The 15,151-nt window shown below is 47.3% G+C and overlaps 1 pseudogene; it reads left to right on the top strand.

The window, feature by feature from the left end:
• The first annotated feature begins 1,619 nt into the window (after window positions 1-1,619).
• Window positions 1,620-8,716, top strand: LOC136158963 (putative killer cell immunoglobulin-like receptor like protein KIR3DP1; annotated as a pseudogene).
• The last annotated feature ends 6,435 nt before the right edge of the window (window positions 8,717-15,151 follow it).

Genomic DNA, 15,151 nt, shown 5'->3' with positions numbered 1-15,151 from the left:
TATCACTTATTGGTGACATCTAAGAAAATGAACTTATTTACAAAACAGAATCACAGAGAATGAACTTCTGGTTACCAGGTGGGATGGTGGATGTGGGGAGGGATAGATTGGCATTTTGGCTTTCACATATACACACGGCTATACTTAAAATGGATGACCAACAAGGACCTATTGGATAGCACAGGGAACTCTGCTTAATATTCCATAACTAGCTAAGTGGGAAAAGAATTTGAAAAACAATAGACACATGTCTGTGTATAACTGAATCACCTTGTTGTACGCCTGACACTAGCAGTTAGTTTCTTAATCACCTATGCTCCACCTCAGAACTTTTACAAAATGTTCAAAGAGCCATAATACACATGTCTCCTTCTCCTTTAAGAATGCAGAATCAAAGTCTCTATTAATGAGTCCTTAATTGACAACCTGCACTGAGCCTGAAATACAATGTGGGCACCTGTGATTTCTGTTCTGCAAAGAGTTAAGGTTAATGATATTTATCATGAGCTTGGGGAAAGTATCCTGCATGATAAAACTGGATTTCTTCAGAAGGGCTATCTTTCTTATGAAGATCATCTTTTAAAGCATTTTTATTTTATCAGGGCAACATACGATCTCTTATGTAAAGGCATGAGGGGATTGCTGGAATTCTTGGATATTTTGGTTGAGGATATATATAAACTATAGTTGTTTTCTCTTCACTGAACCCCATGGATTGTTTTATAGAGAATGAGTAGCAACATGTCAACCAGGAAAATGAATTCCAGGTTACATGATTGAAAAAAAAAATTCTTTTAAATTCAGGAGCAGAGAAGCCTTAGAAATCTTTGCTGAAAATAAATCAGTGTGGTTTTCTTTTTTCTTCTGTGGTTACCATTAGACAGTAAGCAGTTAGTAAGCCGGCACATTTTTTTTTTTTTTTTTGGTCGGGTGCTGGGCTTCATGGCTCCGAGGATCTCATCTTAGTTCCCCAACCAGGGACTAAATTTGGGCGTTCAGCAGTGAAGTCAGGGAGTAGACATGGACTACCAGGGAATTCCCAGACCTGCACAACTGAAGTAGAACCCGTCATCAAAAGAAGGAAAGGAACTGAGTCAATCTTTCTTCAAACAAGATATTCATAGAAACTAAGCCTCTCAGGTGTTAAAGAATCTGACTGCCATGCAGGACACCTGGGTTTGATTCATGGGTTGGGAAAATCCCCTGGAGAAGGAAATGGCAACCCTTGCCAGTATTCTTGCGAGGGAAATCCCTTGGACAGAAAACACAGTGGGATACAATCCATGGGTTCACCAGAGTTGGACATAACTTTACAACTAAACCACTGCCACCAACATGTTATACACTGAATCACCGTTACTACTTCATGAGGCAGCAAGACCTGTTCAAATCCTCCTACGTCCATAGTGTTCAGGGAAACAAAAAGTGATGCTCGGGTCACGAGGCCTGCTCAGTGACAAGGCTGAGACAGACCTCCATCCCTGGCGTGAGAAGAGGCTGCCCATCGTCCCCTGTGACCTGCACCAGGCTGACTGAACCAACAACACCGCCCACCTTCCGCATCCTGTGACTCGGTCAGCTTTGCTCAGTCCTGCCTCCTGCCTCACAGAAGCAGAGCCATGTGCCCCACACTCCTCAGCCTCCTGAGTCTCGGTGAGTCTGCAAAGACACGGTAGGAGAGGTTTATGGTGGAAAGCGGGGGTCTCCACAGCACTGACAAGGTTCCCTGGATGAGCTTGCAAGGAGCGTGGGGTCCATTGGGACAAGCCATCTCTGATAGGCTTTTCCTTCTAGGATTCTCTGTGAGTCTGAGGATCTGGGCAGCTGTGGGTGAGTCCTCCCCATCCCTTATTTCTGTGGTCAGCACAGCAGTCGGGGCTGAGGCAGATGACACGGGGGGCAGGGTGAGACCCCTGTCAGTACAGTGAGAGCCACGTGCCATGTGGTCCTAAGTCCTCATATTGGCCTTGATACTCACCTTCACTCTCCCCAGAGGTTAGCCCAGCTCTGAACTCTGGACCTGAATGGACAGTGTGAAGTCTGGGAGCTGAGAGCTGAGGCCCTGAGTGCCATTTCTATCATCAGAGGGAGGCAAGCGGCTGCAGCCCACAGACCCCTCTCCCACACGGTGGCAACTCCAACCAGCCACTCACAACAGGATGCAGGACCGCCCGCTAGAGCTGACCCCAGAGGAGGGGCTGGGCATCAGGCAGGGCCACCTGGACCTCGTCCCACATTTGATGGAGGCTAGCTAACAAAGGAGCGGGATTCGTGCTTTCCTTCCTGCTTTTCAGCCAAGTGGATTTTTCTCTTCTTAGTTGTGTTACTGTTAGTTACTCAGTCGTATCCGACTCTTTGCGACCCCATGAACTGGAGCTCACCAGGCTTCTCTGACCATGGGGTTCTCCAGGCAAGAATACTGGAGGGGGTTGCCATTTGTTGCCCAGGGGATCTTGCCAGCGGAGAGATTGTACCCTGATCTCCTGCATTGCAGGAATATTCTGTACCGTTTGAACTACAACAAATGCAACAGGGAAGTCCTTTCACTTCTTTTCCATGCATCAATTTCTCTGTGGTGTTTTCTTTAGCCTGCATCATGCAGCTTGCAGGATCTCAGTTCCCTGATCAGGGATCAACCCGGGCCCTTGGTAGAGAAAGTGCTGATTCCTAACGACTGGACTCACAGGGAATCCCCAGTGTTTTGTATTTTGAGAGAAAGGTTATCAACATTTTGTCAACCCAAAGAATGATACTTCTCCTGAGAAGAATCACGTCTGAGAATCATATTCTTAGAATCTCCATGATGTCCATCCTGGTTTGACTGTGTCCCTGTCTGTCCCCAAGCCCTATATATTCTTGAGCATCAAGATGATGCAGTTTAGGGGAGGAGAGCTGGAAATATTGAAGGGAAAGTGCCCATGAGGGCAGGGGGGAGGTGACACTGATCCTATTTTCTTCTCAAAGCCTGTGCCTCCATCTCTCCTAGGTGCATATGAGAAGCCCTCTTTGTCAGCCTGGCCAAGGCCCGTGGTTCCCTTAGGACAGACTGTGACTTTTCGGTGTCACTCCAATTCTCCAGTTAAGAGATTCAGACTGTTCAAAAGAGGTGGGACCAGTTTGCCTGAGCTGCAGGGACGTCATGTAAACACCTGTACACTTGGCCCAGTGACCAGAGAACATGCCGGGTCCTACACGTGTTGTGGAGATTACTGGTACCCATACAGTGACCCCCTGCAGATTGTGGTCACAGGTAGGAGGGGTCCAGACAGCCCGGGATGGCCGAGCCTGCAGGCAGTCCTACCCTAGGTCCACAAGCCAGTGCACCCAATGCTTACTCAGGATTCCCAGGCAGGAGCAAACCAGTGAAAGAGAACCCACTCTGAGAGTTTAAACTCAGGGTGTTGAATAGATGGACGGGTGCCCCAGCACAGGAAGGAGTAGCATCCCTCGGCATTAGTTAGACAGGATGCGGCCACTGCCTGCTAGCAGGGAGGATGGGAATGACCCTGATCCAGCAACTGCCACCCAGTAGGGAGCTGTAGTTCCCTGTGAAGGAGCTGGAACCCCAGGGAGGAGTCTCAAAAATGTCTCCAGAGGCGTGAGGTGGGGTCACAGATGGGATCCATTTTTCCTCCACTGCCTTCCCCATGATGCGAGTCATCATCCAAGTTATAAGAGATGTATGTGGTGGGAGACAGGGTATGCATCGTCAGAACCACCCCAGTCCCTCAAACGCAAATTAGAGATGGAAAGAGACTGAGAGCATAGCAACCCACTCCATTATTCTCGCCTGTAGAGTCTCATGGACAGAGGAGCCTGGCGGGCTACAGTCCATGGGGTCCCATAGAGTCAGACAGGACTGAAGTGACTGAGTATGCATGCATGAAGCTGAGAGCAGATTCAACAGCTAAAGAGTTTAGAATAAACACAGAGGAAGCTGGAGGTCTTGAGCACAGAGAAACAGAAAAGCATAAGCCAGAGCAAGAGAACAAGGCTAGAGAGAATGCAACAGGACAGACAGGAAGGGTAATTGGCTCTGCTGGTTCATGGGGACATTTCTCACACCTTCAGATGACAGCAGAAGCGCTGAGGTGGGGTGACCACTGAAGCTCACAACTTCTTTGCTCCTAGGTGTGTTCATAGAACCATCCATCTCAGCCCACCCAGGCCACCTCGTGCAGGAGGGAAGGAATGTGACCCTTCACTGTCAATCACAGCTGGTTTTTGACTAGTTTATCCTGCACCAGAAAAATAACACAGGGCATTTCCAGACACGTGGAGAGACGTTCACGGGCGGGCATGCCTCAGCTGACTTCTCCATTGGCCCCATGACCTTGCGGAGTGCGGGCACCTACCGATGCTACGGCTCTCTCAGCCACTACCCCTATGTGTGGTCAGCCCCCAGTGACCCCGTGGACATCGTGTTGACAGGTGAGTGTGTCCAGACCAGTCCCTTCTGCTGTCTGTGTCACAGAAGGTCTGGTGTCCAGTCCAGCATCAGTACCGGGAGACAATGACAGGCGTGCAGAGATGCTCAGAAACTCTGGAGAGAGAACAAACCAGGGAGAGAGAGGATGTGTAAATACGGAAGGAAAAGAGAACAGAGTACCTGCCATGTGCCAAAGAGAAGACACAGCTGGTGACAGAGTGGAGCAGGAAGAACGTGAAAGAACGAGCAATGGAGAAAAATGTACCAGAGCAGGGACCCGGGCAGTTCCCGACTCAGGCAGCCAATGATGGTTGGTTAAGGGGCTGGTTTCCTGCCTTCACGTCAGACATCCCTTCCTCTGTCAGGAGCACTGTAGTACCAGACGCCCTTGCAGTCTGGCCCCTGGGTGGTCAGGACGGAGGTTGACACCTTGAAGTTGCTCAGCTTTGTGGTTTAAAGCATCCTTTTGCACAAAGAGGAAGGAGGTGTCCCTGCCAACCCTCCCCACTATGGAGTCGCTTCCAGCCCCTGGGAGTGGGCAGAGCAGCACTGAACACTCCCTCAAGTTTGAAGTGGTCTAAATGCAATGAGATTCTGGCAATTTCCCAGCCATTATGTCTGTTTCTGGGTCAGTACCATGTTTTCTGATGGTCCCAGCAGAACCTAGTAGGTTCCGTCTTTCAAGAGAACCCCACATCATATTGATTTTTGAAGTATATTTGTTATTTATTTTTGTTGAAGTCTAGTTGATTTTTGATCTTGCTAATTCCTGTTGTACATAAGACTGATTTAGTTGTTCATATACATATATTACTTTTCAGAGAAAGGAGAGTAAATGACAGTCCATTACTAAAGTTATGTTTGAATTTTTACCTGTGCTGGGTATTCATTGCTGTGGGACTTTCTGTCCTGGTGGTGGGCAGGCTTCTCATGCAGTGCTTCTCTTGTTGCACACTTCGGGCTTTAATCCTCTATTTAGGACTTGAGTTACTCAATGCTCTAAGATCAAGGTCTCCTCCTTCCAGGTCTGTCCAAGAAACCCTCTCTCTCAGCCCAGGGGGACGCCGTGATGAAGTCAGGAGAGAGTGTGACCTTGCTCTGCAGCTCCAAGCGCGCCTGTCACCAGTTTCTCCTTCACAGGGAGGGGAAGAACCTTGGGCGCCTGCCCGCTGGAGGGCGAGACCCTCGAGGAGCACTCCAGGCAGCGTTCCCTCTGGGTCCTGGGACCGCAGCCCACAGCGGGGTCTACAGGTGCTACGGCTCCTTCAATCACTCTCCCTACAAGTGGTCAGACTCCAGCGACCCCCTGCTCCTGTCTGTCACAGGTGAGGAACCCTTACCGGGCCCTGCTGCTTTCTTGTTTCTGTTCAGTCGATAACTTGTGTCCAACTCTTTGTGATCACGTGGACTGCAGCATGACAGACTCCTGTGTCCTCACTATCTCCCCTTCCTGGATCACAGCCTTGTCATGATGAAGCTACTTGTGTAACTCAGTGAAGCTATGAGCCATGTTGTGCAGGGCCGCCCAAGACTGACGGGTCATAGTGAAGAGTTCTGACAAAATATGGTTCCCTAGAGGCGGAAATGGAAACTCACTGCACTATTCTTGTTTCCAGAGCGCTAAGAAGTGTCCCGTGCTTTACAATGCACTAAATTACATTGCATTGGCCAAGAAGTCCGTTTGGCTTTTTCCATAACATCTTACTATATCACTGAGTTCTGTCTCAAGGGCCCTGTGCTGGTGTCTGGGGAGCCTTAGGACTTGTGGAGAAATGGAGGCAATGAGAACCAGAGCAGAAGAGAGATGGTAGATGGCATCTCAACCCGCTTCCACCTCCTGTTTCGGTGCTCCTCATCAGAGTCCTGTCTATCCAGGCAAATGAAGAAAAGGGTCAGGGTAGACCCAGGAGGAAGAGAGGCTGGCTTGATTTGGGAAGATAAGAGGTTGCATCCGCCCCTTTCTCTTAGTGTTCTCCCAGAAGCACCTCTGAGACACAGGTCATTTCCCAGTTAAGGAGCATCGATACTCATTCCCGGAGCAGTGAGAATGTCTCTTGCTTACAGCTGTCTTTCACCCCCAGGCATATCATTCCCGCATCATTCTACCATCACTTCTCCAGGATGGAGGGTCTACTCAACACATTCACAGGGAGGGACCAGGAGCTCTCCCCTCCCACTTCAGTGTTCTGGGGGATGACAGAGTAAGGACAGGAAGGAGGTCGTTTCAGAAAGTATAGTCCTCATTCAGTGAGTATGAGGAAAATTACCTGCTCACCCTTCTGTCTGTTTCCCCCTAGGATCCACTACAAATACTTGCCCATCAACCATGGATCCACACACCACAGAAGGTAAGCAAGATGGGCTCCTATCTCAGCAAATTTCTGAGAAGACAGAGGGTTCCTGTGTGAGTGTTGGTTCTACCACCTCCCATTTCTGTGATTTGGGCTCCTCAACATCCGTGTGTTGTCAGCATTTGAGATCATGGTCTGTATTAGAGCCAGAGGGGGCATTGAGTTTCTCATGCTCTGGGACTGGGATTTTCTAATTTGAAGAAAGCGAGACAGAGTGACTTGACCCCATGCTTAAGGGAGATGCTTATCCTCCCTCCACCAGTATTTGGGGTCCGATGGCATTGGACAAGCAGAGAATTTTAGGGAGCACGTTAAAAATGGTCTATTTCTCTGTTAGTGTTTTATGAACAAAACTTTCCAGAGTTCAGAAATATAAGTATCATTTCTTCTTGAGGATTCCATTCCACGTATATGTTGATGGAGGGGGATATGTATTGAGGATTAAAGAAGTCCCTATTCACGCAAAAATACCATGCCTTGTCATGCGGGCAGCAGAGAAAAACTGTATCAGTGCCTGGGGGACCTTGGTTCAGACCTCTGCTGGTCTGCACAGCCTCTTTACTTTATCCCCTGCTAGCATCTCTCCTGGAGGCTTTGGTACCTGCTGGGAAGTGGAGACCATAACTGATCAGGTTGAGAGCTTCTGACACACTCTGACACAAGGATACAATAAATCCTGTGTGTAGGGGCAGGGTGTATAAAACCAAAAACCAAACCTTCTGCCATTCGCCTGTTGGCAGAAGCACAGCTTCCTCAAGGCCACTCCAGCCAGCTGCACCTTCTCCTTAGGCTCTTCTTGGCCTTCATCTATACCAGCATCCTCCTCGCTGTTCTTCTCTGTCACTGGTTACCCAACAAGTAAGTATGAAGAGCCAAATTGTCATTGGTGTTCTAGGCAAAATCATAAGTCTGAAGGAGGGAAGCATAGTGGCATCTGACCCAGGGGGAGGTGGGCTCAGAGCAGAGAATGGCATTTTCACTTCCTTTAGGTTAAGAACTGATTTCTGTTGTTGTATCCCCTGAGGGAATATCGTCCAGAAAACCATGGAACCCTGTTCTTTATATGAAAATATGTGTTCATTTATTTTTGTCTGCAGCAGGTCTTGGCAGCAGCATGGGGGTTCTTAATTGTGGTGCTGGGGTGTGGTTCAAGGCTCCGGAGCTCTCGGGCTCAGCAGTTGCAGCCTGTGGGGCTTAGCTGCTTCACAGCACATGGCGTCTCGGTTCTCCCACCAGGGACAGAACCCACAGTCTCTGCACTGAAAGGAGCACTCTTTATCCCCAGCCACCAGGGATGCTCCAAGCCCCGTTCTTCGCTCCAGCCACAGCCGTCTGTTCTTGTGCCCTTTATGATCTTGGGAATCTGCTGATATGCATTAGAGGATGGTCCATAACTGAAGACGTAGGATGGGCTCCGAGTGTTTGCACAGGTTCCAGAGAGAGTCCGTCAGTGGCTGGGCTTGAATATGGGATTTTTTTTTTTTTAAGTGGAGTAGACAGGCTCAGCAACCTGGGGCACACCCAGGCCTTTTCCTGGCTTTGATGTCCCCACCAAAGATACGGAGATCTTGAAGAATCGCCCCCAACCTAAGAGCCTTGACCCTCTTCCGTTTGCAGATGTTGCAATCATGGAAGGAGAGCCCAAGGAAGACAGAACAGTGAACAGCGAGGTAGCCCTCCCTGCCCAAACGCTTGCCATAGCCCGAGCCCCTCCAATGCCCAATGCCCCAGCCTTCAAAGATCACGTCTCAGTCCATCAGTCACATTTCCTTCCTCTCAGGACTCTCCAGAAGAAGACGTGATATATGCCCCCTTGGACCATGGGACCCTCCGTGAGAGATTGTTCACCCCCACTCCCCTGAGCCCCATGCACCTCTCTGCTGATCCCACTATCTATGAGGAATTCGATGTAAACCAAGACCATGCTGAGCCCTGACCTGCCCCATCCTTGAACACGCAGAATGTTATAAAAAAAGACTGGATCTCTTTTGAAAGGGCTTCCTCCGTGGATACTCCTTCTCCTCCTGCAAAGCGGCCCAGCAGCTCTGAGGTGAAGAGTGGAGTCCAAGAATTATAGGATCGTCTTCAGAAATCTCATAACCTATTAGCAATCCCCTGGCTTTTCTAGTGCTCTGTTTTAAGTATCAAATCGTTGGGAAGATGGTATTATAATCAATTACACATACTGGGTAGCTTGCCATGATCATCCGACTTTTTCTACAATTCCAGGAAAGCATAGAAATTTGCAAGTTGAGCCTTCAAATTATTCAGTTTAGAATAATAGAAAGCCAATTAAAGAAAACACCTCTGTTCATTAATAGTTTACAAGGCTGAACGTATTTACATGTCAGAAGGTGACTTGTAGACTTAGAGAACAAACTTAGAGTTACAGAGGGGAAGGATGGGGGGGAAGAGATTGGAAGCTAAAGATTGACATGTGAACACTGCTATATTTAAAACAAAATGCTTTCCATGAAGCAACAATAAAAGCAACGCAAGTTGGCAAAATAAAAAGCTGAATTATATTCTGTTTGGCATAGCCAATATGGTGCCACTAGCCGTAGGAGGCTGCGTGTGTGCGTGCTAAGTCGATTCAGTCATGTCCGACTCTTTGCGACCCCGTGGACAGTGTGTAGCTCGCTAGGCTCCTCTCTGCATGGGATTCTCCAGGCAAGAATCGTGGAGTGGGTTGCCATTCCCTTCTCGAGGGGATCTTCTTGACCCAGGCATCGAACCCACATCTCTCATGTCTCTTGCATTGGCAGGTGGATTCTTTACCACTGAGCCACCGGGGAACACCTCAACCTTTTCCCAGCTGTGGGCACTGAGGCTGCTGGGGTTCCAGGGGTAGAAACAGGACAAGATCCCCCTCAGTCTGGATCTGCACTGGCCGATAAAGTACTTACCCAGCCAGGTGGTACAGACACTGACTCTACACGTGTATGAAGTAAGCGTTCAGTTCTTTAGTCACACCCACCAGGTTTCAAGTGCTCAGTAGCGCCCTGTGGCCAGGTGCCAGGGTGCTGAACAGAGCAGATGTTTAAAAAGTCCTCTCATCACCGAGAATTCTACTGCACATTCCACTCCAGATCACTGAGGGACTGCAGAGGGAACACTAGCCCCAAGGAGGCTTTGCATGTGTTGTGTGAATCCATCAATATTTGCGCATTTTGTCTTGTTTGCTTCTTGTCACCAAAGCCAAGGATTTGAGAATCTTGTCCCTTTTAAGTTATCAACTAGGTCACAATGTGGCTTGGCTCATCCAAGCGGAGGGATGAAGAGCATAACACCATGAGGATCCCAGTGTGAACTGAGCTGGCAAATGGGGTGAAGATCACGCTCCAGGCCTTAGTTGCTCATTGAGCTGTCTGTGTGTGATGTCTCTCCTGGCTTAGAATTAAACCGCCCAAGAATTCTTTCACCAAGAAATGTCAGGATCACTAGAAGTGTGACAAGCTGGGCTTCTGTGTTACTACTATCACTGTGTCCATTTTTTCCCTAATTTTCCTCTTTCTGCCTTTAAGTGCTGGGACCAGATGTCAGGATCTTCATTTTTTTGAATGTTCACAATGTGGACATGAACCCCAGTTATTCTCATATTTCTGTTTAAAAAAAAAAATTGAATGGTACCATCTATGCCAGCCTTCTGCTGAATCTGAGTTCTTCAACTACCTACAGAAATGGGTTTACCTGGATCATGGGTGCATTTCTGCTGTGTGACACCAATGCTTGTTACAGAGTAGGTCCTCTGCAATAATTTATGAACTTACTGAAGATCAGAAGGAAATTCCATTTCTGGAGGGGACTGGGAAAATCAAGTTCTGAGTCCTACTTGGACCCAAGCTGTGACGGCTGACTCAGGGCGAGAATCTGAGTTCCTGGAGCAGGGGTTCAGACCAGGCAGAAAGAGGTGAGACGTCAGATGTGGGCTGAGATGCCTTCTGAGCCTTGCCTGTAGATATCAAAGTTGGGTCCCTAGAGTGGTCACCCCCTTGCCTTTGTCGAACGCCATGGGAACCCCGAGGGGTGGCGGCAGACCCCCAGGGACCACATCCTGTTTGTCCTCTAGGGCCCCATGGTCTCCTCATCTTTACGGGGTGGGGTCAGGCGCACCCGGGCGCTCAGAACTGCAGACATGCCTCCCATCCTCCCTGCGCTTCTCTGTCTCAGTCGGTTGTGGAGGGCAGGGAGGGGACAGCAGGAGGACACAGGACACCCACCTTCCCCCGGATCATGGGAACCTCAAGTCTTGGACAGAGGGAGGGACCAGGGATACTGACGGGAAGAGAATCAGCCCAAGCTGTCGCTGGCAAATCTCTCACTTCCATGGCTGAGTCTTGGCCAGAGGACCCCGAACCCTGAAAGCAGGTCCTCCCGGGTGTCCTGGGACCATGTCTCATTTGAGCCCTAGAAACTCGGTGGGGGGTGAGGTGGGGGCCCTGGGATGCTGGTGAAACCTGGAAGGGCTCCTATGCTGAGCTGGGGAGTGAGGAGTGGGGAGGTCCTGGGACTCAGCCTCTGACTTCCTTCCAGGGACTTTCCACAAACCCACCATCTCAGCTGAGACTCTTTCAGGCAGCTTCAGAGTGCCCATGTGAATACACTGTATGCAGAGTTGGAATGTGCAAGTGAGAACACAGACCATCAGTGAGTATGATGCAGCTGGCCTGCACTATTTGGGGCTGTAAAGGCAATGCATTACAGTATTCTTATCTGCAAAACCCCATGGATGCGGGGCCTGCCAGGTGATAGTCCAGGGGGTCAAAAAGAGCCAGACATGCCTGAGCGACTTCACTTTCTTTCATTTCATTTTAAAATTTATTTTACAGGTTTCATTTTCTAACTTTCATAATATATATATTTGAGTGAAGTTAGTTGACTTACAGTGTTTCAGATGCATAATAAAATGATTCAGTTATAAATACCCGTGGTATTTTTCAGATTATTTTCCATTTTAGGTTATTACAAGATATTGAGTATAGCTCTTGGTTCTATATGGTAAACCTTTGTTGCTAGTTGCATATCTATCTTTTTAATTGGAAAGTTCGCATTCTATTCATACTTCTGTTTAAAAATTTATGGTACATTCCACTTCAGAGTTACGCTACACTGATAGTGAAAGGTTGATGCCAGACTCCCACCATGGCCTCATTGAAACTAAATGGAAAACAACGGCAATGTGAACTGTGGGAAGAAATAGTGAGTCTGCTTATGTTACTGGTGGGCTTCCCAGGTGACTCAGAAGATAAAAATCCACCATAATGCAGTAGAACTGAGTTCGATCAGTGGCTTGGGGAAGATCCCCTCAGGAGATACTGGCAACCCACCACATTATTCTTGCCTGGAGAATCCCCACTGACAGAGGTGCCTGGCGGGATGCAGCCCATGGGATCACAGGGAGTCAGACACAACTGAGCACCTAGGCAGAAGCACCATGTGCCTGGTGGGACGACAGATGACTGCAGCAGTCGGGGAGGTTATAACACTTACTATTCAAAGGAAGAGCCACACACCTCTGGATCTGACTTCCTCATGGATCTGTTCCTTCAGCTCTAACCCTTGGGCTTTGCTGTCTTTGCTTACTCATGCTGGCTCTTTGGTAGAAGAACGTTGCCATGACTTTGGAATAGAGGGGAACCGATTCTCAAGGCTGGAGAAGTCAATGGTAACACCCTCTAGTATTCTTGCCGGGAGAACTCCTTGGACAGGAGCCTGGTGGGCTACAATCGATAGGGTTGCAGAGTCGGACGTGACTGAGGGACTAAGACTGTTCTCAAGGCTCTGGACTTGAAAGGTATGACATTTTCCCATTTGCACAGAGATAAAAATTTGCAGAACAGACAGAACCTTTTGTCTTGCTGGGGGCTTAAAGGGATATTATGACCAGACCTACATGGAAAGCTTCGAGAATAAAGGATTCCAGTTTTAAAGTTTTCCACAGTGGAGTGGACGTAAGCATACCTATGGCTGATCTGTGTTGATGTATGGTAGAAGCGATCACCGTACTGTAATTGTCCTTTAATTAAAAATAAGTAGGGGGAAAAAAACCTTGGAACCGGAATTCTCTGGCGGTCCAATGGTTGGAAATCTGCCTGCCCATGTAGGGGACACAGGCCCGGTCTCGATAATCGGAAGATTCTACATGCCTCGGGGCAGTTAAGCCCGTGGGCCACAAGCCCGTGTGCCTAGAGCGGGTGCTCCGCAACAAGAGAAGTCATAGCGATGAGAGCCCTGCACACAGCCTAGAGCAGCCCCCCTTCCCGCAACTAGAGAAAGCCTGTGCCCAGCGACGAAGACCCAGCACAGCCATTAGTTAATTAATTGAAAGTTGGCAACAGCCAGCTGTACCTGCTCCCCTTTTAGAGTGTGTGTGTGTGTGTGTGTGTGTGTGTGTGTGTGTATCTCTGTGTGTGTTTGTGTGTGTGAAAGTGTGAGTTCACAGGTGGGTATTTAACCTGTCTTTTTCTTTCCTCTGCTAGGAATTTTCTTCCCCTTGGGCTACAGTTATTTTACATTCAGTAAACACTGTTTGACCATCCCTCCCCTTCAAAAAAAGCACCTCTAACACTGATAAGAAGATTTCTGGGGCAAAAGTACAGAATCTGGTTCGTCTACTGGCTTTCCAAATAAAGTCATTATTCCTTTCCTGAAGACCTCATCACTCTGCCCAATGACAAGCAACAATAGGTTGGACTCAGAGCACATTCATCAGACATTGGCAGAGGTGTCATTCATTTTAGACTATATCGGAATGTGTAACTCTCACAATTGATATCTGTGGTCTAAAGGAAGTAATTAGCCTCCAACTAATAAAAATAAATGAAAAAAAAAAATAAGGACGATATGCAGATGGCCAACAGGCATATGAACAGGTGCTCAGCATTGCTCATTAGTAGAGAAAGGCCAACTGACACTGCAATGAGGTGCCACCTCATACCGATCAGAATGGTCATCATTAAACAGTTGATGAATAATAGGTGCTGGAGAGCATGAGGGGGAGATGGAAACCCTCTTACACTGTTGGGGGAGTGTAAGCTGGTTCAGCCACTGTGGAAAACAGTATGAAAGTTCCTCAAAAAAACTAAATACTGAGCTTCCATATGATCCAACAATTCCAGTCCCGAGCATATACCTGGAAAAAAGCTATGCCTTTAAAAGATTTGAAACAAAGGGAGAAGAACCAAATTAACAAAGTTGGAAATGAAAATAGAGAGATCACAACAGAAAACACTGAAACACAAAGGATCATAACAGACGACTACCAGCAGCTCTATAACAATAAAATAGACAGCTTGGAAGAAGTAGACAAATTCTTACAAAAGTATAACTTTCCAATACGGAACCAGCAAGAAATAGAAGATCTTAACAGACCCATCACAAGCATGGAAATCAAAACTGTAATCAGAAATTTTCCAGCATACAAAAGCCCAGGACCACATGGCTTCACAGCTGAATTCTACCAAAAATTTAGAGAAGAGCTAACACCTATCTTACTCAAGCTCTTCAAGAAAATTGCAGAAGAAGGTAAACTTTCAAACTCATTCTATGATTCCACCATCACCCTAATTCCAAACCAGACAAAGATGCCACCAAAAAAGAAAACTACAGGCCAATATCACTGATGAACATAGGTGCAAAAATCCTTAACAAAATTGTAGCAAACACAATCCAACAACATATTAAAAAGATCATACATCATGACCGAGTGGACTTTGTCCCAGGAATAAAAGGATTCCTTAACATCTGCAAATCAATCAATGTAATACACCACATTAACAAATTGAAAGATAAAAACCATATGATTATCTCAGTAGATGCAGAAAAAGCCTTTGAGAAAATTCAGCATCCATTTATGATAAAAAAAAAAAAAACCCTCCAGAAAGCAGGAATAGAAGGAACATACCTCAACATCATAAAAGCTATATACGACAAACCCACAGCAAACATTATCCTCAATGGTGAAAAATTGAAACCATTTCCCCTAAAGTCAGGAAGACAAGGGTGCCCACCCTCACCACTACTATTCAACATAGTTTTGGAGGTGTTGGCCACAGCAATCAGAGCAGGAAAAGAAATAAAAGGAATCTAGATAGGAAAAGAAGAAATAAAACTCTCACTGTTTGCAGATGACATGATCCTCTACACAGAAAACCCTAAAAACTCTACCAGAAAATTACTCGACCTAATCAACGAATATAGTAAAGACACAGCATATAAAATTAACACACAGAAATCCCTTGCATTCCTATACACTAACAATGAGAAAACAGAAAGGGAAATTAATGAAACAGTATCATTCACCATCGCAACAAAAGATTCTACCTAAAGAAAGAAGAGATCTATATTCCCATAGAAAACTATAAAACACTGA

Source organism: Muntiacus reevesi, chromosome 2, assembly GCF_963930625.1.
Source record: "Muntiacus reevesi chromosome 2, mMunRee1.1, whole genome shotgun sequence".
NCBI classification, from domain to species: Eukaryota; Metazoa; Chordata; class Mammalia; order Artiodactyla; family Cervidae; genus Muntiacus; species Muntiacus reevesi.
This window is presented reverse-complemented; position numbering and strand designations above follow the sequence as displayed.